The sequence below is a fragment of the Phyllobates terribilis genome, unplaced genomic scaffold (genome assembly GCF_046119375.1).
Source record: "Phyllobates terribilis strain yellow unplaced genomic scaffold, ASM4611937v1 Scaffold_99__1_contigs__length_5935540, whole genome shotgun sequence".
Classification (NCBI taxonomy): Eukaryota; Metazoa; Chordata; class Amphibia; order Anura; family Dendrobatidae; genus Phyllobates; species Phyllobates terribilis.
In genome coordinates, this window is record NW_027362859.1 from 4,689,367 (window position 1) to 4,712,422 (window position 23,056).

Sequence of the window (23,056 nt, forward strand, 5' to 3'; positions counted from 1 at the left end):
GAGCTACACAGCAGAGTGTATGAGGAGCCGGGAGCAGCGCCATCTAGTGGTGCAGTGCGGAACTGTCTACAGCGGAGGCCCGCGCTCCAGCAGCTCCAATCTCCTCCCCTCAGCACTGAGCGGCTACAGCGGAGGAGACCTTGAGGAAAGAGCAACTACGAGCTCCACAGCAGAGTGTATGAGGAGCCAGGAGCAGCGCCATCTAGTGGTGACAGTGCGGAACTGTCTACAGCGGAGGCCCGCGCTCCAGCAGCTCCAATCTCCTCCCCTCAGCACTGAGCGGCTACAGCGGAGGAGACAGTGAGGAAAGAGCAACTCCGAGCTACAAAGCAGAGTGTATGAGGAGCCGGGAGCAGCGCCATCTAGTGGTGACAGTGCGGAACTGTCTACAGCGGAGGCCCGCGCTCCAGCAGCTCCAATCTCCTCCCCTCAGCACTGAGCGGCTACAGCGGAGGAGACTGTGAGGAAAGAGCAACTCCGAGCTACACAGCAGTGTATGAGGAGCCGGTGGCAGCGCCATCTAGTGGTGACAGTGCGGAACTGTCTACAGCGGAGGCCCGCGCTCCAGCAGCTCTAATCTCCTCCCCTCAGCACTGAGCGGCTACAGCAGAGGAGACCGTGAGGAAAGAGCAACTCCATCTACACAGCAGAGTGTATGAGGAGCCAGGAGCAGCGCCATCTAGTGGTGACAGTGCGGAACTGTCTACAGCGGAGGCCCGCGCTCCAGCAGCTCCAATCTCCTCCCCTCAGCACTGAGTGGCTACAGCGGAGGAGACAGTGAGGAAAGAGCAACTCCGAGCTACACAGCAGAGTGTATGAGGAGCCAGGAGCAGCGCCATCTCGTGGTGGCAGTGCGGAACTGTCTACAGCGGAGGAGACAGTGAGGAAAGAGCAACTCCGAGCTACACAGCAGAGTGTATGAGGAGCCAGGAGCAGCGCCATCTAGTGGTGGCAGTGCGGAATTGTCTAAAGCGGAGACCCGCGCTCCAGCAGCTCCAATCTCCTCCCCTCAGCACTGAGCGGCCACAGCGGAGGAGACAGTGAGGAAAGAGCAACTCCGAGCTACACAGCAGAGTGTATGAGGAGCCGGGAGCAGCGCCATCTAGTGGTGGCAGTGCGGAACTGTCTACAGCAGAGGCCCGCGCTCCAGCAGCTCCAATCTCCTCCCCTCAGCACTGAGCGGCTACAGCGGAGGAGACAGTGAGGAAAGAGCAACTCCGAGCTACACAGCAGAGTGTATGAGGAGCCGGGAGCAGCGCCATCTAGTGGTTACAGTGCGGAACTGTCTACAGCGGAGGCCCGCGCTCCAGCAGCTCCAATCTCCTCCCCTCAGCACTGAGCGGCTACAGCGGAGGAGACAGTGAGGAAAGAGCAACTCCGAGCTACACAGCAGAGTGTATGAGCAGCCGGGAGCAGCGCCATCTAGTGGTGGCAGTGCAGAACTGTCTACAGCGGAGTCCCGCGCTCCAGAAGCTCCAATCTCCTCCCCTCAGCACTGAGCGGCTACAGCGGAGGAGACAGTGAGGAAAGAGCAACTCCGAGCTACACAGCAGAGTGTATGAGGAGCCGGGAGCAGCGCCATCTAGTGGTGACAGTGCGGAACTGTCTACAGCGGAGGCCCGCGCTCCAGCAGCTCCAATCTCCTCCCCTCAGCACTGAGCGGCTACAGCGGAGGAGACAGTGAGGAAAGAGCAACTCCGAGCTACACAGCAGAGTGTATGAGGAGCCGGGAGCAGCGCCATCTAGTGGTGACAGTGCGGAACTGTCTACAGCGGAGGCCCGCGCTCCAGCAGCTCCAATCTCCTCCCCTCAGCACTGAGCGGCTACAGCGGAGAAGACCGTGAGGAAAGAGCAACTCCGAGCTCCACAGCAGAGTGTATGAGGAGCCGGGAGCAGCGCCATCTAGTGGTGACAGTGCGGAACTGTCTACAGCAGAGGTCCGCACTCCAGCAGCTCCAATCTCCTCCCCTCAGCACTGAGCGGCTACAGCGGAGGAGACCGTGAGGAAAGAGCACCTCCATCTACACAGCAGAGTGTATGAGGAGCAAGGAGCAGCGCCATCTAGTGGTGACAGTGCGGAACTGTCTACAGCGGAGGCCCGTGCTCCAGCAGCTCCAATCTCCTCCCCTCAGCACTGAGCGGCTACAGCGGAGGAGACAGTGAGGAAAGAGCAACTCCGAGCTACACAGCAGAGTGTATGAGGAGCCGGGAGCAGCGCCATCTAGTGGTGACAGTGCGGAACTGTCTACAGAGGAGGCCCGCGCTCCAGCAGCTCCAATCTCCTCCCCTCAGCACTGAGCGGCTACAGCGGAGGAGACCGTGAGGAAAGAGCAACTCCGAGCTACACAGCAGTGTATGAGGAGCCGGGAGCAGCGCCATCTAGTGGTGACAGTGCGGAACTGTCTACAGCGGAGGCCAGCGCTCCAGCAGCTCCAATCTCCTCCCCTCAGCACTGAGCGGCCACAGTGGAGGAGACAGTGAGGAAAGAGCAACTCCGAGCTACACAGCAGAGTGTATGAGGAGCCAGGAGCAGCGCCATCTCGTGGTGGCAGTGCGGAACTGTCTACAGCGGAGGAGACAGTGAGGAAAGAGCAACTCCGAGCTACACAGCAGAGTGTATGAGGAGCCGGGAGCAGCGCTATCTAGTGGTGCAGTGCGGAACTGTCTACAGCGGAGGCCCACGTTCCAGCAGCTCCAATCTCCTCCCCTCAGCACTGAGCGGCTACAGCGGAGGAGACAGTGAGGAAAGAGCAACTCCGAGCTACACAGCAGAGTGTATGAGGAGCCGGGAGCAGCGCCATCTAGTGGTGGCAGTGCAGAACTGTCTACAGCGGAGGCCCGCGCTCCAGCAGCTCCAATCTCCTCCCCTCAGCACTGAGCGGCTACAGCGGAGGAGACAGTGAGGAAAGAGCAACTCCGAGCTACACAGCAGAGTGTATGAGGAGCCGGGAGCAGCGCCATCTAGTGGTGCAGTGCGGAACTGTCTACAGCGGAGGCCCGCGCTCCAGCAGCTCCAATCTCCTCCCCTCAGCACTGAGCGGCTACAGCGGAGGAGACAGTGAGGAAAGAGCAACTCCGAGCTACACAGCAGAGTGTATGAGGAGCCAGGAGCAGCGCCATCTAGTGGTGACAGTGCGGAACTGTCTACAGCGGAGGCCCGCGCTCCAGCAGCTCCAATCTCCTCCCCTCAGCACTGAGCGGCTACAGCGGAGGAGACAGTGAGGAAAGAGCAACTCCGTGCTACACAGCAGAGTGTATGAGGAGCCGGGAGCAGCGCCATCTAGTGGTGGCAGTGCGGAACTGTCTACAGCGGAGGCCCGCGCTACAGCAGCTGCAATCTCCTCCCCTCAGCACTGAGCGGCTACAGCGGAGGAGACAGTGAGGAAAGAGCAACTCCGAGCTACACAGCAGAGTGTATGAGGAGCCGGGAGCAGCGCCATCTAGTGGTGCAGTGCGGAACTGTCTACAGCGGAGGCCCGCACTCCAGCAGCTCCAATCTCCTCCCCTCAGCACTGAGCGGCTACAGCGGAGGAGACCGTGAGGAAAGAGCAACTCCGAGCTACACAGCAGAGTGTATGAGGAGCCAGGAGCAGCGCCATCTAGTGGTGACAGTGCGGAACTGTCTACAGCGGAGGCCCGCGCTCCAGCAGCTCCAATCTCCTCCCCTCAGCACTGAGCGGCTACAGCGGAGGAGACCGTGAGGAAAGAGCAACTCCGAGCTACACAGCAGTGTATGAGGAGCCGGGAGCAGCGCCATCTAGTGGTGGCAGTGCGGAACTGTCTACAGCGGAGGCCCGCGCTCCAGCAGCTCCAATCTCCTCCCCTCAGCACTGAGCGGCTACAGCGGAGGAGACAGTGAGGAAAGAGCAACTCCGAGCTACACAGCAGAGTGTATGAGGAGCCGGGAGCAGCGCCATCTAGTGGTGACAGTGCGGAACTGTCTACAGCGGAGGCCCGCGCTCCAGCAGCTCCAATCTCCTCCCCTCAGCACTGAGCGGCTACAGCGGAGGAGACAGTGAGGAAAGAGCAACTCCGAGCTACACAGCAGAGTGTATGAGGAGCCGGGAGCAGCGCCATCTAGTGGTGGCAGTGCAGAACTGTCTACAGCGGAGGCCCGCGCTCCAGCAGCTCCAATCTCCTCCCCTCAGCACTGAGCGGCTACAGCGGAGGAGACAGTGAGGAAAGAGCAACTCCGAGCTACACAGCAGAGTGTATGAGGAGCCAGGAGCAGCGCCATCTAGTGGTGACAGTGCGGAACTGTCTACAGCGGAGGCCCGCGCTCCAGCAGCTCCAATCTGCTCCCCTCAGCACTGAGCGGCAACAGCGGAGGAGACAGTGAGGAAAGAGCAACTCCGAGCTACACAGAAGAGTGTATGAGGAGCCGGGAGCAGCGCCATCTAGTGGTGGCAGTGCAGAACTGTCTACAACGGAGGCCCGCGCTCCAGCAGCTCCAATCTCCTCCCCTCAGCACTGAGCGGCTACAGCGGAGGAGACAGTGAGGAAAGAGCAACTCCGAGCTACACAGCAGAGTGTATGAGGAGCCAGGAGCAGCGCCATCTAGTGGTGACAGTGCGGAACTGTCTACAGCGGAGACCCGCGCTCCAGCAGCTCCAATCTCCTCCCCTCAGCACTGAGCGGCTACAGCGGAGGAGACAGTGAGGAAAGAGCAACTCCGTGCTACACAGCAGAGTGTATGAGGAGCCGGGAGCAGCGCCATCTAGTGGTGGCAGTGCGGAACTGTCTACAGCGGAGGCCCGCGCTCCAGCAGCTCCAATCTCCTCCCCTCAGCACTGAGCGGCTACAGCGGAGGAGACAGTGAGGAAAGAGCAACTCCATCTACACAGCAGAGTGTATGAGGAGCCGGGAGCAGCGCCATCTAGTGGTGACAGTGCGGAACTGTCTACAGCGGAGGCCCGCGCTCCAGCAGCTCCAATCTCCTCCCCTCAGCACTGAGCGGCTACAGCGGAGGAGACCGTGAGGAAAGAGCAACTCCGAGCTACACAGCAGTGTATGAGGAGCCAGGAGCAGCGCCATCTAGTGGTGACAGTGCGGAACTGTCTACAGCGGAGGCCCGCGCTCCAGCAGCTCCAATCTCCTCTCCTCAGCACTGAGCGGCTACAGCGGAGGAGACAGTGAGGAAAGAGCAACTCCGAGCTACACAGCAGAGTGTATGAGGAGCCGGGAGCAGCGCCATCTAGTGGTGGCAGTGCGGAACTGTCTACAGCGGAGGAAACAGTGAGGAAAGAGCAACTCCGAGCTACACAGCAGAGTGTATGAGGAGCCAGGAGCAGCGCCATCTAGAGGTGGCAGTGCGGAACTGTCTACAGCGGAGGCCCGCGCTCCAGCAGCTCCAATCTCCTCCCCTCAGCACTGAGCGGCTACAGCGGAGGAGACAGTGAGGAAAGAGCAACTCCGAGCTACACAGCAGAGTGTATGAGGAGCCGGGAGCAGCGCCATCTAGTGGTGGCAGTGCGGAACTGTCTACAGCGGAGGCCCGCGCTCCAGCAGCTCCAATCTCCTCCCCTCAGCACTGAGCGGCTACAGCGGAGGAGACAGTGAGGAAAGAGCAACTCCATCTACACAGCAGAGTGTATGAGGAGCCAGGAGCAGCGCCATCTAGTGGTGGCAGTGCGGAACTGTCTACAGCAGAGGAGACAGTGAGGAAAGAGCAACTCCATCTACACAGCAGAGTGTATGAGGAGCCGGGAGCAGCGCCATCTAGTGGTGGCAGTGCGGAACTGTCTACAGCGGAGGAGACAGTGAGGAAAGAGCAACTCCGAGCTACACAGCAGAGTGTATGAGGAGCCGGGAGCAGCGCCATCTAGTGGTGACAGTGCGGAACTGTCTACAGCGGAGGCCCGCGCTCCAGCAGCTCCAATCTCCTCCCCTCAGCACTGAGCGGCTACAGCGGAGGAGACAGTGAGGAAAGAGCAACTCCGAGCTACACAGCAGAGTGTATGAGGAGCCAGGAGCAGCGCCATCTAGTGGTGACAGTGCAGAACTGTCTACAGCGGAGGTCTGCGCTCCAGCAGCTCCAATCTCCTCCCCTCAGCACTGAGCGGCTACAGCGGAGGAGACCGTGAGGAAAGAGCAACTCCGAGCTACACAGCAGAGTGTATGAGGAGCCGGGAGCAGCGCCATCTAGTGGTGACAGTGCGGAACTGTCTACAGCGGAGGAGACAGTGAGGAAAGAGCAACTCCGAGCTACACAGCAGAGTGTATGAGGAGCCGGGAGCCGCGCCATCTAGTGGTGACAGTGCGGAACTGTCTACAGCGGAGGCCCGCGCTCCAGCAGCTCCAATCTCCTCCCCTCAGCACTGAGCGGCTACAGCGGAGGAGACAGTGAGGAAAGAGCAACTCCGAGCTCCACAGCAGAGTGTATGAGGAGCCGGGAGCAGCGCCATCTAGTGGTGACAGTGCGGAACTGTCTACAGCGGAGGCCCGCGCTCCAATCTCCTCCCCTCAGCACTGAGCGGCTACAGCGGAGGAGACAGTGAGGAAAGAGCAACTCCGAGCTACACAGCAGAGTGTATGAGGAGCCGGGAGCAGCGCCATCTAGTGGTGACAGTGCGGAACTGTCTACAGCGGAGGCCCGCGCTCCAGCAGCTCCAATCTCCTCCCCTCAGCACTGAGCGGCTACAGCGGAGGAGACAGTGAGGAAAGAGCAACTCCATCTACACAGCAGAGTGTATGAGGAGCCGGGAGCAGCGCCATCTAGTGGTGACAGTGCGGAACTGTCTACAGCGGAGGCCCGCGCTCCAGCAGCTCCAATCTCCTCCCCTCAGCACTGAGCGGCTACAGCGGAGGAGACCGTGAGGAAAGAGCAACTCCGAGCTACACAGCAGTGTATGAGGAGCCAGGAGCAGCGCCATCTAGTGGTGACAGTGCGGAACTGTCTACAGCGGAGGCCCGCGCTCCAGCAGCTCCAATCTCCTCTCCTCAGCACTGAGCGGCTACAGCGGAGGAGACAGTGAGGAAAGAGCAACTCCGAGCTACACAGCAGAGTGTATGAGGAGCCGGGAGCAGCGCCATCTAGTGGTGGCAGTGCGGAACTGTCTACAGCGGAGGAGACAGTGAGGAAAGAGCAACTCCGAGCTACACAGCAGAGTGTATGAGGAGCCAGGAGCAGCGCCATCTAGAGGTGGCAGTGCGGAACTGTCTACAGCGGAGGCCCGCGCTCCAGCAGCTCCAATCTCCTCCCCTCAGCACTGAGCGGCTACAGCGGAGGAGACAGTGAGGAAAGAGCAACTCCGAGCTACACAGCAGAGTGTATGAGGAGCCGGGAGCAGCGCCATCTAGTGGTGGCAGTGCGGAACTGTCTACAGCGGAGGCCCGCGCTCCAGCAGCTCCAATCTCCTCCCCTCAGCACTGAGCGGCTACAGCGGAGGAGACAGTGAGGAAAGAGCAACTCCATCTACACAGCAGAGTGTATGAGGAGCCAGGAGCAGCGCCATCTAGTGGTGGCAGTGCGGAACTGTCTACAGCGGAGGAGACAGTGAGGAAAGAGCAACTCCATCTACACAGCAGAGTGTATGAGGAGCCGGGAGCAGCGCCATCTAGTGGTGGCAGTGCGGAACTGTCTACAGCGGAGGAGACAGTGAGGAAAGAGCAACTCCGAGCTACACAGCAGAGTGTATGAGGAGCCGGGAGCAGCGCCATCTAGTGGTGACAGTGCGGAACTGTCTACAGCGGAGGCCCGCGCTCCAGCAGCTCCAATCTCCTCCCCTCAGCACTGAGCGGCTACAGCGGAGGAGACAGTGAGGAAAGAGCAACTCCGAGCTACACAGCAGAGTGTATGAGGAGCCAGGAGCAGCGCCATCTAGTGGTGACAGTGCAGAACTGTCTACAGCGGAGGTCTGCGCTCCAGCAGCTCCAATCTCCTCCCCTCAGCACTGAGCGGCTACAGCGGAGGAGACCGTGAGGAAAGAGCAACTCCGAGCTACACAGCAGAGTGTATGAGGAGCCGGGAGCAGCGCCATCTAGTGGTGACAGTGCGGAACTGTCTACAGCGGAGGAGACAGTGAGGAAAGAGCAACTCCGAGCTACACAGCAGAGTGTATGAGGAGCCGGGAGCCGCGCCATCTAGTGGTGACAGTGCGGAACTGTCTACAGCGGAGGCCCGCGCTCCAGCAGCTCCAATCTCCTCCCCTCAGCACTGAGCGGCTACAGCGGAGGAGACAGTGAGGAAAGAGCAACTCCGAGCTACACAGCAGAGTGTATGAGGAGCCAGGAGCAGCGCCATCTAGTGGTGACAGTGCGGAACTGTCTACAGCGGAGGAGACAGTGAGGAAAGAGCAACTCCGAGCTACACAGTAGAGTGTATGAGGAGCCGGGAGCAGCGCCATCTAGTGGTGACAGTGCGGAACTGTCTACAGCGGAGGCCCGCGCTCCAATCTCCTCCCCTCAGCACTGAGCGGCTACAGCGGAGGAGACAGTGAGGAAAGAGCAACTCCGAGCTACACAGCAGAGTGTATGAGGAGCCGGGAGCAGCGCCATCTAGTGGTGACAGTGCGGAACTGTCTACAGCGGAGGCCCGCGCTCCAGCAGCTCCAATCTCCTCCCCTCAGCACTGAGCGGCTACAGCGGAGGAGACAGTGAGGAAAGAGCAACTCCGAGCTACACAGCAGAGTGTATGAGGAGCCAGGAGCAGCGCCATCTAGTGGTGACAGTGCGGAACTGTCTACAGCGGAGGAGACAGTGAGGAAAGAGCAACTCCGAGCTACACAGTAGAGTGTATGAGGAGCCGGGAGCAGCGCCATCTAGTGGTGACAGTGCGGAACTGTCTACAGCGGAGGCCCGCGCTCCAGCAGCTCCAATCTCCTCCCCTCAGCACTGAGCGGCTACAGCGGAGGAGACCGTGAGGAAAGAGCAACTCCGAGCTACACAGCAGAGTGTATGAGGAGCCGGGAGCAGCGCCATCTAGTGGTGGCAGTACGGAACTGTCTACAGCGGAGGAGACAGTGAGGAAAAAGCAACTCCGAGCTCCACACAACCCTGCGCTGACTAGGCCCCGCCATCTCACGGTGACACAGCCTTGCATGGCGACATTGGTCTGATGTCAGCAAAGGTCCTGTAGCACACTTGGCTTCAGTCTCTACCGCAGTGGAATGGAGAAGGCCCCGCCCCGTCCGGTGACGTCACCTCACACAGCCGCCTGCTATCTACACGCTGCCCTTCCCCAGGTGGCTCCGTCTGTCCCGGTGTGCGGCTCTGCAGCTGGAGGTCTGTGCAGACTCTGCGTTATTCTCTATGCTTATTATTTCTTCCTTCTATATCGTCGTCACACTCCACAGCCCTGTACACATTATTAGCACACGCACTATAGTCCTTATTCACACCTGCGATTCCTATCTGTGTGTGCAGTGATTGCGGTTTCCTCTTTGCCTCCAGACAGTAATGTCCTCCCCTCTGTACCGGCCACTGTAATAATTCTCCCTTCTCCCCCTGTGACCCCACAAGATAACATCCCCCTATTCACCTGCAGCAGCCAGAACTCCTGTGTGCCCGAAATAGTATTACTGCCCCCTATGTGCCCCCATATATTAGTAATGCCCCCTGTGTGCCCCCATACATTAGTATTGCCCCCTGTGTGCCCCCATATATTAGTATTGCCCCCTGTGTGCCCCATATATTAGTATTGCCCCCTGTGTGCCCCCATATATTAGTAATGCCCCCTGTGTGGCCCCAAATATTAGTAATGTCCCCTGTGTGCCCCCATATATTAGTAATGTCCCCTGTGTGCCCCCATTTATTAGTAATGCCCCCTGTGTGCCCCCATATATTAGTAATGTCCCCTGTGTGCCCCCATATATTAGTAATGTCCCCTGTGTCCCCCATATATTAGTAATGTCCCATGTGTGCCCCCATATATTAGTAATGTCCCCTGTGTGCCCCCATATATTAGTAATGTCCCCTGTGTGCCCCCATATATTAGTAATGTCCCCTGTGTGCCCCCATATATTAGTAATGTCCCCTGTGTGCCCCCATATATTAGTAATGTCCCCTGTGTGCCCCCATATATTAGTAATGTCCCCTGTGTGCCCCCATATATTAGTAATGCCCCCTGTGTGCCCCCATATATTAGTAATGTCCCCTGTGTGCCCCCATATATTAGTAATGTCCCCTGTGTGCCCCCATATATTAGTAATGTCGCCTGTGTGCCCCCATATATTAGTAATGTCGCCTGTGTGCCCCCATATATTAGTAATGTCGCCTGTGTGCCCCGATATATTAGTAATGTCGCCTGTGTGCCCCCATATATTAGTAATGTCGCCTGTGTGCCCCCATATATTAGTAATGTCGCCTGTGTGCCCCCATATATTAGTAATGTCCCCTGTGTGCCCCCATATATTAGTAATGTCCCCTGTGTGCCCCCATATATTAGTAATGTCCCCTGTGTGCCCCCATATATTAGTAATGTCCCCTGTGTGCCCCCATATATTAGTAATGTCCCCTGTGTGCCCCCATATATTAGTAATGTCCCCTGTGTGCCCCCATATATTAGTAATGCCCCCTGTGTGCCCCCATATATTAGTAATGTCCCCTGTGTGCCCCCATATATTAGTAATGTCCCCTGTGTGCCCCCATATATTAGTAATGCCCCCTGTGTGCCCCCATATATTAGTAATGTCCCCTGTGTGCCCCCATATATTAGTAATGTCCCCTGTGTGCCCCCATATATTAGTAATGTCCCCTGTGTGCCCCCATATATTAGTAATGTCACCTGTGCCCCCATATATTAGTAACGTCGCCTGTGTGCCCCCATATATTAGTAACGTCACCTGTGTGCCCCATATATTAGTAACGTCACCTGTGTGCCCCGATATATTAGTAATGCCCCCTGTGTGCCCCCATATATTAGTAATGTCACCTGTGTGCCCCCATATATTAGTAACGTCAACTGTGTGCCCCATATATTAGTAATGCCCCCTGTGTGCCCCCAAGTATTGGTAAAGTCACCTGTGTGCCCCCATATATTAGTAACATCACCTGTGTGCCCCCATATATTAGTAACGTCACCTGTGTCCCCCATATATTAGTAACGTCACCTGTGCCCCCATATATTAGTAATGTCACCTGTGTGCCCCCATATATTAGTAATGTCACCTGTGTGCCCCATATATCAGTAATGTCTCCTGTGTGCCCCCATATATTAGTAATGTCGCCTGTGTGCCCCCATATATTAGTAATGTCGCCTGTGTGCCCCCATATATTAGTAATGTCGCCTGTGTGCCCCCATATATTAGTAATGTCGCCTGTGTGCCCCCATATATTAGTAATGTCGCCTGTGTGCCCCCATATATTAGTAATGTCGCCTGTGTGCCCCCATATATTAGTAATGTCCCCTGTGTGCCCCCATATATTAGTAATGTCCCCTGTGTGCCCCCATATATTAGTAATGTCCCCTGTGTGCCCCCATATATTAGTAATGTCCCCTGTGTGCCCCCATATATTAGTAATGTCCCCTGTGTGCCCCCATATATTAGTAATGTCCCCTGTGTGCCCCCATATATTAGTAATGTCCCCTGTGTGCCCCCATATATTAGTAATGTCCCCTGTGTGCCCCCATATATTAGTAATGTCCCCTGTGTGCCCCCATATATTAGTAATGTCGCCTGTGTGCCCCCATATATTAGTAATGTCGCCTGTGTGCCCCCATATATTAGTAATGTTGCCTGTGTGCCCCCATATATTAGTAACGTCACCTGTGTGCCCCCATATATTAGTAACGTCACCTGTGTGCCCCGATATATTAGTAATGCCCCCTGTGTGCCCCCATATATTAGTAATGTCACCTGTGTGCCCCATATATTAGTAACGTCAACTGTGTGCCCCATATATTAGTAATGCCCCCTGTGTGCCCCCAAGTATTGGTAAAGTCACCTGTGTGCCCCGATATATTAGTAACATCACCTGTGTGCCCCCATATATTAGTAACGTCACCTGTGTCCCCCATATATTAGTAACGTCACCTGTGCCCCCATATATTAGTAATGTCACCTGTGTGCCCCCATATATTAGTAATGTCACCTGTGTGCCCCATATATCAGTAATGTCTCCTGTGTGCCCCCATATATCAGTAATGTCACCTGTGCCCCCATATATCAGTAATGTTACCTGTATGCCCCATATATCAGTAATGTCTCCTGTGTGCCCCCATATATTAGTAATGTCCCCTGTGTGCCCCCATATATTAGTAATGTCACCTGTGCCCCCATATATTAGTAATGTCCCCTGTGTGCCCCCATATATTAGTAATGCCCCCTGTGTGCCCCCATATATTAGTAATGTCCCCTGTGTGCCCCCATATAATAGTAATGTCACCTGTGTGCTCCCACATATTAGTAATGTCACCTGTGCCCCTATATATTAGTAATGACACCTGTGTGCCCCCTATATATTAGTAATGTCACCTGTGTGCCCCCTATATATTAGTAATGTCACCTGTGTGCCCCTATATATTAGTAATGTCACCTGTGTGCCCCCATATATTAGTAATGTCACCTGTGTGCCCCCATATAATAATGTCACCTGTGTGCCCCTATATATTAGTAATGTCACCTGTGCCCCATATATTAGTAACGTCACCTGTGTGCCCCCATATATTAGTAATGTCACCTGTGTGCCCCCATATATTAGTAATGTCACCTGTGTGCCCCCATATATTAGTAATGTCAACTGTGCCCCCATATATTAGTAATGTCACCTGTGTCCCCATATATTAGTAATGTCTCCTGTGTGCCCCCATATATTAGTAATGTCACCTGTGTGTCCCCATATATTAGTAATGTCGCCTGTGTGCCCCTATATATTAATGTCACCTGTGTGTCCCCATATATTAGTAACGTCACCTGTGCCCCCATATATTAGTAATGTCGCCTGTGTGCCCCCATATATTAGTAATGTCGCCTGTGTGCCCCCATATATTAGTAATGTCGCCTGTGTGCCCCCATATATTAGTAATGTCGCCTGTGTGCCCCCATATATTAGTAATGTCGCCTGTGTGCCCCCATATATTAGTAATGTCCCCTGTGTGCACCCATATATTAGTAATGTCCCCTGTGTGCCCCCATATATTAGTAATGTCCCCTGTGTGCCCCCATATATTAGTAATGTCCCCTGTGTGCCCCCATATATTAGTAATGTCACCTGTGCCCCCATATATTAGTAATGTCGCCTGTGTGCCCCCATATATTAGTAACGTCACCTGTGTGCCCCATATATTAGTAACGTCACCTGTGTGCCCCGATATATTAGTAATGCCCCCTGTGTGCCCCCATATATTAGTAATGTCACCTGTGTGCCCCCATATATTAGTAACGTCAACTGTGTGCCCCATATATTAGTAATGCCCCCTGTGTGCCCCCAAGTATTGGTAAAGTCACCTGTGTGCCCCCATATATTAGTAACATCACCTGTGTGCCCCCATATATTAGTAACGTCACCTGTGTCCCCCATGTATTAGTAACGTCACCTGTGCCCCCATGTATTAGTAACGTCACCTGTGCCCCCATATATTAGTAATGTCACCTGTGTGCCCCCATATATCAGTAATGTCACCTGTGTGACCCATATATCAGTAATGTCTCCTGTGTGCCCCCATATATCAGTAATGTCTCCTGTGCCCCCATATATCAGTAATGTTACCTGTGTGCCCCATATATCAGTAATGTCTCCTGTGTGCCCCCATATATTAGTAATGTCCCCTGTGTGCCCCCATATATTAGTAATGTCACCTGTGCCCCCATATATTAGTAATGTCCCCTGTGTGCCCCCATATATTAGTAATGTCCCCTGTGTGCCCCCATATATTAGTAATGTGCCCTGTGTGCCCCCATATATTAGTAATGTCACTTGTGTGCCCCTATATATTAGTAATGTCACCTGTGTGCCCCATATATTAGTAATGTCACCTGTGTGCCCCGATATATTAGTAATGTCTCCTGAGTGCCCCATATATTAGTAATGTCACCTGTGTGCCCCCATATAATAGTAATGTCACCTGTGTGCTCCCACATATTAGTAATGTCACCTGTGCCCCTATATATTAGTATTGACACCTGTGTGCCCCCTATATATTAGTAATGTCACCTGTGTGCCCCCTATATATTAGTAATGTCACCTGTGTGCCCCCATATATTAGTAATGTCACCTGTGTGCCCCCATATATTAGTAATGTCACGTGTGCCCCCATATAATAATGTCACCTGTGTGCCCCTATATATTAGTAATGTCACCTGTGCCCCATATATTAGTAACGTCACCTGTGTGCCCCCATATATTAGTAATGTCACCTGTGCCCCCATATATTAGTAATGTCACCTGTGTCCCCATATATTAGTAATGTCTCCTGTGTGCCCCCATATATTAGTAATGTCACCTGTGTGTCCCCATATATTAGTAATGTCACCTGTGTGTCCCCATATATTAGTAATGTCGCCTGTGTGCCCCTATATATTAGTAATGTCACCTGTGTGTCCCCATATATTAGTAATATCACCTGTGCCCCCATATATTAGTAATGTCGCCTGTGTGCCCCCATATATTAGTAATGTCGCCTGTGTGCCCCCATATATTAGTAATGTCACCTGTGACCCCATATATTAGTAATGTCACCTGTGTCCCCATATATTAGTAATGTCACCTGTGCCCCCATATATTAGTAATGTCACCTGTGTGTCCCCATATATTAGTAATGTCCCATGTGTGCCTCATATATTAGTAACGTCACCTGTGTGCCCCCATATATTAGTAACATCACCTGTGTGCCCCCCATATATTAGTAACGTCACCTGTGTGCCCCCATATATTAGTAACGTCACCTGTGTGCCCCCATATATTAGTAACATCACCTGTGTGCCCCCATATATTAGTAACATCACCTGTGTGCCCCCATATATTAGTAACGTCACCTGTGTGCCCCCATATATTAGTAACGTCACCTGTGTGCCCCCATATATTAGTAACGTCACCTGTGTGCCCCCATATATTAGTAACGTCACCTGTGTGCCCCCATATATTAATGTCACCTGTGTGCCCCCATATATTAGTAATGTCACCTGTGTGCCCCCATATATTAGTAATGTCGCCTGTGTGCCCCCATATATTAGTAACGTAACCTGTGTGCCCCATATATTAGTAACGTAACCTGTGTGCCCCATATATTAGTAATGTCCCCTGTGTGCCCCCATATATTAGTAATGTCCCCTGTGCCCCCATATATTAGTAATGTCACCTGTGCCCCCATATATTAGTAATGTCGCCTGTGTGCCCCCATATATTAGTAATGTCCCCTGTGTGCCCCCATATATTAGTAATGTCCCCTGTGCCCCCATATATTAGTAATGTCACCTGTGTGCCCCCATATATTAGTAATGCCCCCTGTGTGCCCCCATATATTAGTAATGTCACCTGTGTGCCCCCATATATTAGTAATGTCCCCTGTGTGCCCCCATATATTAGTAATGCCTCCTGTGTGCCCCCATATATTAGTAACGTCACCTGTGTGCCCCCAAGTATTGGTATCATCACCTGTGTGTCCCCATATATTAGTAACGTCACCTGTGTGCTCCCAAGTATTGGTAAAGACACCTGTGTGCCCCCATATATTAGTAACGTCACCTGTGTGCCCCCATATATTAGTAACGTCACCTGTGTGGCCCCATATATTAGTAATGTCACCTGTGTCCCCATATATTAGTAATGTCTCCTGTGTGCCCCCATATATTAGTAATGTCACCTGTGTGCCCCCATATATTAGTAATGTCACCTGTGTGTCCCCATATATTAGTAATGTCGCCTGTGTGCCCCTATATATTAGTAATATCACCTGTGCCCCCATATATTAGTAATGTCGCCTGTGTGCCCCCATATATTAGTAATGTCGCCTGTGTGCCCCCATATATTAGTAATGTCACCTGTGACCCCATATATTAGTAATGTCACCTGTGTCCCCATATATTAGTAATGTCACCTGTGCCCCCATATATTAGTAATGTCACCTGTGTGTCCCCATATATTAGTAATGTCCCATGTGTGCCTCATATATTAGTAACGTCACCTGTGTGCCCCCATATATTAGTAACATCACCTGTGTGCCCCCCATATATTAGTAACATCACCTGTGTGCTCCCCATATATTAGTAACGTCACCTGTGTGCCCCCATATATTAGTAACATCACCTGTGTGCCCCCATATATTAGTAACGTCACCTGTGTGCCCCCATATATTAGTAACGTCACCTGTGTGCCCCCATATATTAGTAACGTCACCTGTGTGCCCCCATATATTAGTAACGTCACCTGTGTGCCCCCATATATTAATGTCACCTGTGTGCCCCCATATATTAGTAATGTCACCTGTGTGCCCCCATATATTAGTAATGTCACCTGTGCCCCATATATTAGTAATGTCGCCTGTGTGCCCCCATATATTAGTAACGTAACCTGTGTGCCCCATATATTAGTAACGTAACCTGTGTGCCCCATATATTAGTAATGTCCCCTGTGTGCCCCCATATATTAGTAATGTCCCCTGTGCCCCCATATATTAGTAATGTCACCTGTGCCCCCATATATTAGTAATGTCACCTGTGCCCCCATATATTAGTAATGTCGCCTGTGTGCCCCCATATATTAGTAATGTCCCCTGTGTGCCCCCATATATTAGTAATGTCCCCTGTGCCCCCATATATTAGTAATGTCACCTGTGTGCCCCCATATATTAGTAATGCCCCCTGTGTGCCCCCATATATTAGTAATGTCACCTGTGTGCCCCCATATATTAGTAATGTCACCTGTGTGCCCCCATATATTAGTAATGTCCCCTGTGTGCCCCCATATATTAGTAATGTCCCCTGTTTGCCCCCATATATTAGTAATGCCCCCTGTGTGCCCCCATATATTTGTAATGTCACCTGTGTGCCCCCAAGTATTGGTATCATCACCTGTGTGCCGCCATATATTAGTAACGTCACCTGTGTGCCCCCATATATTAGTAACGTCACCTGTGTGGCCCCATATATTAGTAACGTCACCTGTGTGGCCCCATATATTAGTAACGTCACCTGTGTGGCCCCATATATTAGTAACGTCACCTGTGTGCCCCCATATATTAGTAATGTCACCTGTGTGTCCCCATATATTAGTAATGTCGTCTGTGCCCCAAGATATTAGTAATGTCGCCTGTGTGCCCCCATATATTAGTAACGTCACCTGTGCCCCCATATATTAGTAATGTCACCTGTGCCCCCATATATTAGTAATGTCACCTGTGCCCCCATATATTAGTAATGTCACCTGTGTGCCCCATATATCAGTAATGTCTCCTGTGTGCCCCCATATATCAGTAATGTCACCTGTGCCCCCATATATTAGTAATGTTACCTGTGTGCCCCATATATCAGTAATGTCTCCTGTGTGCCCCCATATATTAGTAATGTCCCCTGTGTGCCCCATATATTAGTAATGTCCCCTGTGTGCCCCCATATATTAGTAATGCCCCCTGTGTGCCCCCATATATTAGTATTGTCACCTGTGTGCCCCCATATATTAGTAATGTCACCTGTGTGCCCCCAAGTATTGGTATCATCACCTGTGTGTCCCCATATATTAGTAACGTCACCTGTGTGCTCCCAAGTATTGGTAAAGACACCTGTGTGCCCCCATATATTAGTAACATCACCTGTGTGGCCCCATATATTAGTAACGTCACCTGTGTGCCCCCATATATTAGTAATGTCACCTGTGTGTCCCCATATATTAGTAATGTCGTCTGTGCCCCAAGATATTAGTAATGTCGCCTGTGTGCCCCCATATATTAGTAACGTCACCTGTGCCCCCATATATTAGTAACGTCACCTGTGCCCCCATATATTAGTAATGTCACCTGTGTGCCCCATATATCAGTAATGTCTCCTGTGTGCCCCCATATATCAGTAATGTCACCTGTGCCCCCATATATTAGTAATGTTACCTGTGTGCCCCATATATCAGTAATGTCTCCTGTGTGCCCCCATATATTAGTAATGTCCCCTGTGTGCCCCCATATATTAGTAATGTCACCTGTGCCCCCATATATTAGTAATGTCACCTGTGTGCCCCCATATATTAGTAATGTCTCATGTGTGCCCCTATATATTAGTAATGTCACCTGTGTGCCCCCATATAATAATGTCACCTGTGTGCTCCCACATATTAGTAATGTCACCTGTGCCCCTATATATTAGTAATGACACCTGTGTGCCCCTTATATATTAGTAATGTCACCTGTGTGCCCCATATATTAGTAATGTCACCTGTGTGCCCCATATATTAGTAATGTCACCTGTGTGCCCCCATATATTAGTAATGTCACTTGTGTGCCCCCATATAATAATGTCTCCTGTGTGCCCCCATATATTAGTAATGTCCCGTGTGCCCCCATATATCAGTAATGTCACCTGTGCCCCCATATATTAGTAATGTCACTTGTGTGCCCCCATATATTAGTAATGTCACCTGTGTGCCCCCATATATTAGTAATGCCCCCTGTGTGCCCCCATATAATAGTAATGCCCCCTGTGTGCCCCCATATATTAGTAATGTCCCCTGTGTGCCCCCATATATTAGTAATGTCCCCTGTGTGCCCCCATATATTAGTAATGTCCCCTGTGCCCCCATATATTAGTAATGTCGCCTATGTGCCCCCATATATTAGTAATGTCCCCTGTGTGCCCCCATATATTAGTAATGTCCCCTGTGTGCCCCCATATATTAGTAATGTCCCCTGTGTGCCCCCATATATTAGTAATGTCCCCTGTGTGCCCCCATATATCAGTAATGTCACCTGTGCCCCCATATATCAGTAATGTCCCCTGTGTGCCCCCATATATCAGTAATGTCCCCTGTGTGCCCCCATATAATAGTAATGCCCCCTGTGTGCCCCCATATATTAGTAATGTCCCCTGTGTGCCCCCATATATTAGTAATGTCCCCTGTGTGCCCCCATATATTAGTAATGTCACCTGTGACCCCATATATTAGTAATGTCGCCTGTGTGCCCCCATATATTAGTAATGTCGCCTGTGTGCCCTCATATATTAGTAATGTCCCCTGTGTGCCCCCATATCTTAGTAATGTCCCCTGTGTGCCCCCATATCTTAGTAATGTCCCCTGTGTGCCCCCATATCTTAGTAATGTCCCCTGTGTGCCCCCATATCTTAGTAATGTCCCCTGTGTGCCCCCATATCTTAGTAATGTCCCCTGTGTGCCCCCATATCTTAGTAATGTCCCCTGTGTGCCCCCATATATTAGTAATGTCCCCTGTGTGCCCCCATATATTAGTAATGTCCCCTGTGTGCCCCCATATATTAGTAATGTCCCCTGTGTGCCCCCATATATTAGTAATGTCCCCTGTGTGCCCCCATATATTAGTAATGTCCCCTGTGTGCCCCATATATTAGTAATGTCCCCTGTGTGCCCCCATATATTAGTAATGTCCCCTGTGTGCCCCCATATATTAGTAATGTCCCCTGTGCCCCCATATATTAGTAATGTCGCCTGTGCCCCCATATATTAGTAATGTCGCCTGTGTGCCCCCATATATTAGTAATGTCGCCTGTGTGCCCCCATATATTAGTAACGTCACCTGTGTGCCGCATATATTAGTAACGTCACCTGTGTGCCCCATATATTAGTAATGTCACCTGTGTGCCCCATATATTAGTAATGTCACCTGTGTGCCCCATATATTAGTAACGTCAACTGTGTGCCCCATATATTAGTAATGCCCCCTGTGTGCCCCCAAGTATTGGTAAAGTCACCTGTGTGCCCCCATATATTAGTAACATCACCTGTGTGCCCCCATATATTAGTAACGTCACCTGTGTCCCCCATATATTAGTAACGTCACCTGTGCCCCCATATATTAGTAACGTCACCTGTGTGCCCCCATATATTAGTAATGTCACCTGTGTGCCCCATATATCAGTAATGTCTCCTGTGTGCCCCCATATATCAGTAATGTCACCTGTGCCCCCATATATCAGTAATGTTACCTGTGTACCCCATATATCAGTAATGTCTCCTGTGTGCCCCCATATATTAGTAATGTCCCCTGTGTGCCCCCATATATCAGTAATGTCACCTGTGCCCCCATATATTAGTAATGTCCCCTGTGTGCCCCCATATATTAGTAATGTCCCCTGTGTGCCCCCATATATTAGTAATGTCACTTGTGTGCCCCCATATATTAGTAATGTCACCTGTGTGCCCCCATATATTAGTAATGTCACCTGTGTGCCCCCATATATTAGTAATGTCTCCTGTGTGCCCCATATATTAGTAATGTCACCTGTGTGCCCCCATATAATAGTAATGTCACGTGTGTGCTCCCACATATTAGTAATGTCACCTGTGCCCTATATATTAGTAATGACACCTGTGTGCCCCCTATATATTAGTAATGTCACCTGTGTGCCCCCTATATATTAGTAATGTCACCTGTGTGCCCCCATATATTAGTAATGTCACCTGTGTGCCCCCATATATTAGTAACGTCACCTGTGTGCCCCCCATATATTAGTAACATCACCCGTGTGCCCCCCATATATTAGTAACGTCACCTGTGTGCCCCCATATATTAGTAACATCACCTGTGTGCCCCCATATATTAGTAACATCACCTGTGTGGCCCCATATATTAGTAACGTCACCTGTGTGCCCCCATATATTAGTAACGTCACCTGTGTGCCCCCATATATTAATGTCGCCTGTGTGCCCACATATATTAGTAATGTCGCCTGTGTGCCCCCATATATTAGTAATATCACCTGTGCCCCCATATATTAGTAATGTCACCTGTGTGCCCCCATATATTAGTAATGTCACCTGTGCCCCCATATATTAGTAATGTCGCCTGTGTGCCCCCATATATTAGTAACGTCACCTGTGTGCCCCATATATTAGTAACGTCAGCTGTGTGCCCCATATATTAGTAACGTCACCTGTGTGCCCCGATATATTAGTAATGCCCCCTGTGTGCCCCCATATATTAGTAATGTCCCCTGTGTGCCCCCATATATTAGTAACGTCAACTGTGTGCCCCATATATTAGTAATGCCCCCTGTGTGCCCCCAAGTATTGGTAAAGTCACCTGTGTGCCCCCATATATTAGTAACATCACCTGTGTGCCCCCATATATTAGTAACGTCACCTGTGTGCCCCCATATATTAGTAACGTCACCTGTGCCCCCATATATTAGTAATGTCACCTGTGCCCCCATATATTAGTAATGTCTCCTGTGTGCCCCCATATATCAGTAATGTCACCTGTGCCCCCATATATCAGTAATGTTACCTGTGTGCCCCATATATCAGTAATGTCTCCTGTGTGCCCCCATATATTAGTAATGTCCCCTGTGTGCCCCCATATATCAGTAATGTCACCTGTGCCCCCATATATTAGTAATGTCCCCTGTGTGCCCCCATATATTAGTAATGTCACTTGTGTGCCCCCATATATTAGTAATGTCACTTGTGTGCCCCCATATATTAGTAATGTCACTTGTGTGCCCCCATATATTAGTAATGTCACCTGTGTGCCACCATATATTAGTAATGTCTCCTGTGTGCCCCATATATTAGTAATGTCACCTGTGTGCCCCCATATAATAGTAATGTCACCTGTGTGCTCCTACATATTAGTAATGTCACCTGTGCCCCTATATATTAAAGACACCTGTGTGCCCCCAATATATTAGTAATGTCACCTGTGTGCCCCCTATATATTAGTAATGTCACCTGTGTGCCCCTATATATTAGTAATGTCACCTGTGTGCCCCCATATATTAGTATTGTCACCTGTGTGCTCCCATATATTAGTAATGTCACCTGTGTGCCCCCATATATCAGTAATGTCCCCTGTGTGCCCCCATATATTAGTAATGTCCCCTGTGTGTCCCCATATATTAGTAATGTCACCTGTGCCCCCATATATTAGTAATGTCACCTGTGCCCCCATATATTAGTAATGTCTCCTGTGTGCCCCTATATATTAGTAATGTCACCTGTGTGCCCCCATATATTAGTAATGTCACCTGTGTGCCCCCATATAATAATGTCACCTGTGTGCCCCCATATATTAGTAATGTCACCTGTGTGCCCCATATATCAGTAATGTCTCCTGTGTGCCCCCATATATTAGTAATGTCGCCTGTGTGCCCCCATATATTAGTAATGTCACCTGTGTCCCCGTATATTAGTAATGTCACCTGTGCCCCCATATATTAGTAATGTCACCTGTGCCCCATATATTAGTAACGTCACCTGTGTGCCCCCATATATTAGTAATGTCACCTGTGTGCCCCCATATATTAGTACTGTCACCTGTGCCCCCATATTTTAGTAATGTCACCTGTGTCCCCATATATTAGTAATGTCTCCTGTGTGCCCCCATATATTAGTAATGTCTCCTGTGTGCCCCCATATATTAGTAATGTCACCTGTGTGTCCCCATATATTAGTAATGTCGCCTGTGTGCCCCTATATATTAGTAATGTCACCTGTGTGTCCCCATATATTAGTAATGTCACCTGTGCCCCCATATATTAGTAATGTCGCCTGTGTGCCCCCATATATTAGTAATGTCGCCTGTGTGCCCCCATATATTAGTAATGTCACCTGTGCCCCCATATATTAGTAATGTCACCTGTGTCCCCATATATTAGTAATTTCACCTGTGCCCCCATATATTAGTAATGTCTCCTGTGTGCCCCCATATATTAGTAATGTCACCTGTGTGTCCCCATATATTAGTAATGTCCCATGTGTGCCTCATATATTAGTAACGTCACCTGTGTGCCCCCATATATTAGTAACATCACCTGTGTGCCCCCCATATATTAGTAACATCACCTGTGTGCCCCCCATATATTAGTAACGTCACCTGTGTGCCCCCCATATATTAGTAACGTCACCTGTGTGCCCCCCATATATTAGTAACGTCACCTGTGTGCCCCCATATATTAGTAACATCACCTGTGTGCCCCCATATATTAGTAACATCACCTGTGTGCCC

At 51.1% G+C, this 23,056-nt stretch overlaps 1 protein-coding gene across 1 annotated transcript in view; it reads left to right on the forward strand.

Annotated features, from left to right (window-relative positions):
* The first annotated feature begins 8,864 nt into the window (after nt 1-8,864).
* The window catches only part of LOC141198713 (uncharacterized), a 96,183-nt gene continuing 81,991 nt past the window's right edge, over nt 8,865-23,056 (forward strand). Inside the window, exon 1 of the mRNA XM_073663130.1 lies at nt 8,865-9,222. The gene's annotated coding sequence lies outside the window, so the exon portion shown is untranslated. The remainder of the gene's footprint in view (nt 9,223-23,056) is intronic.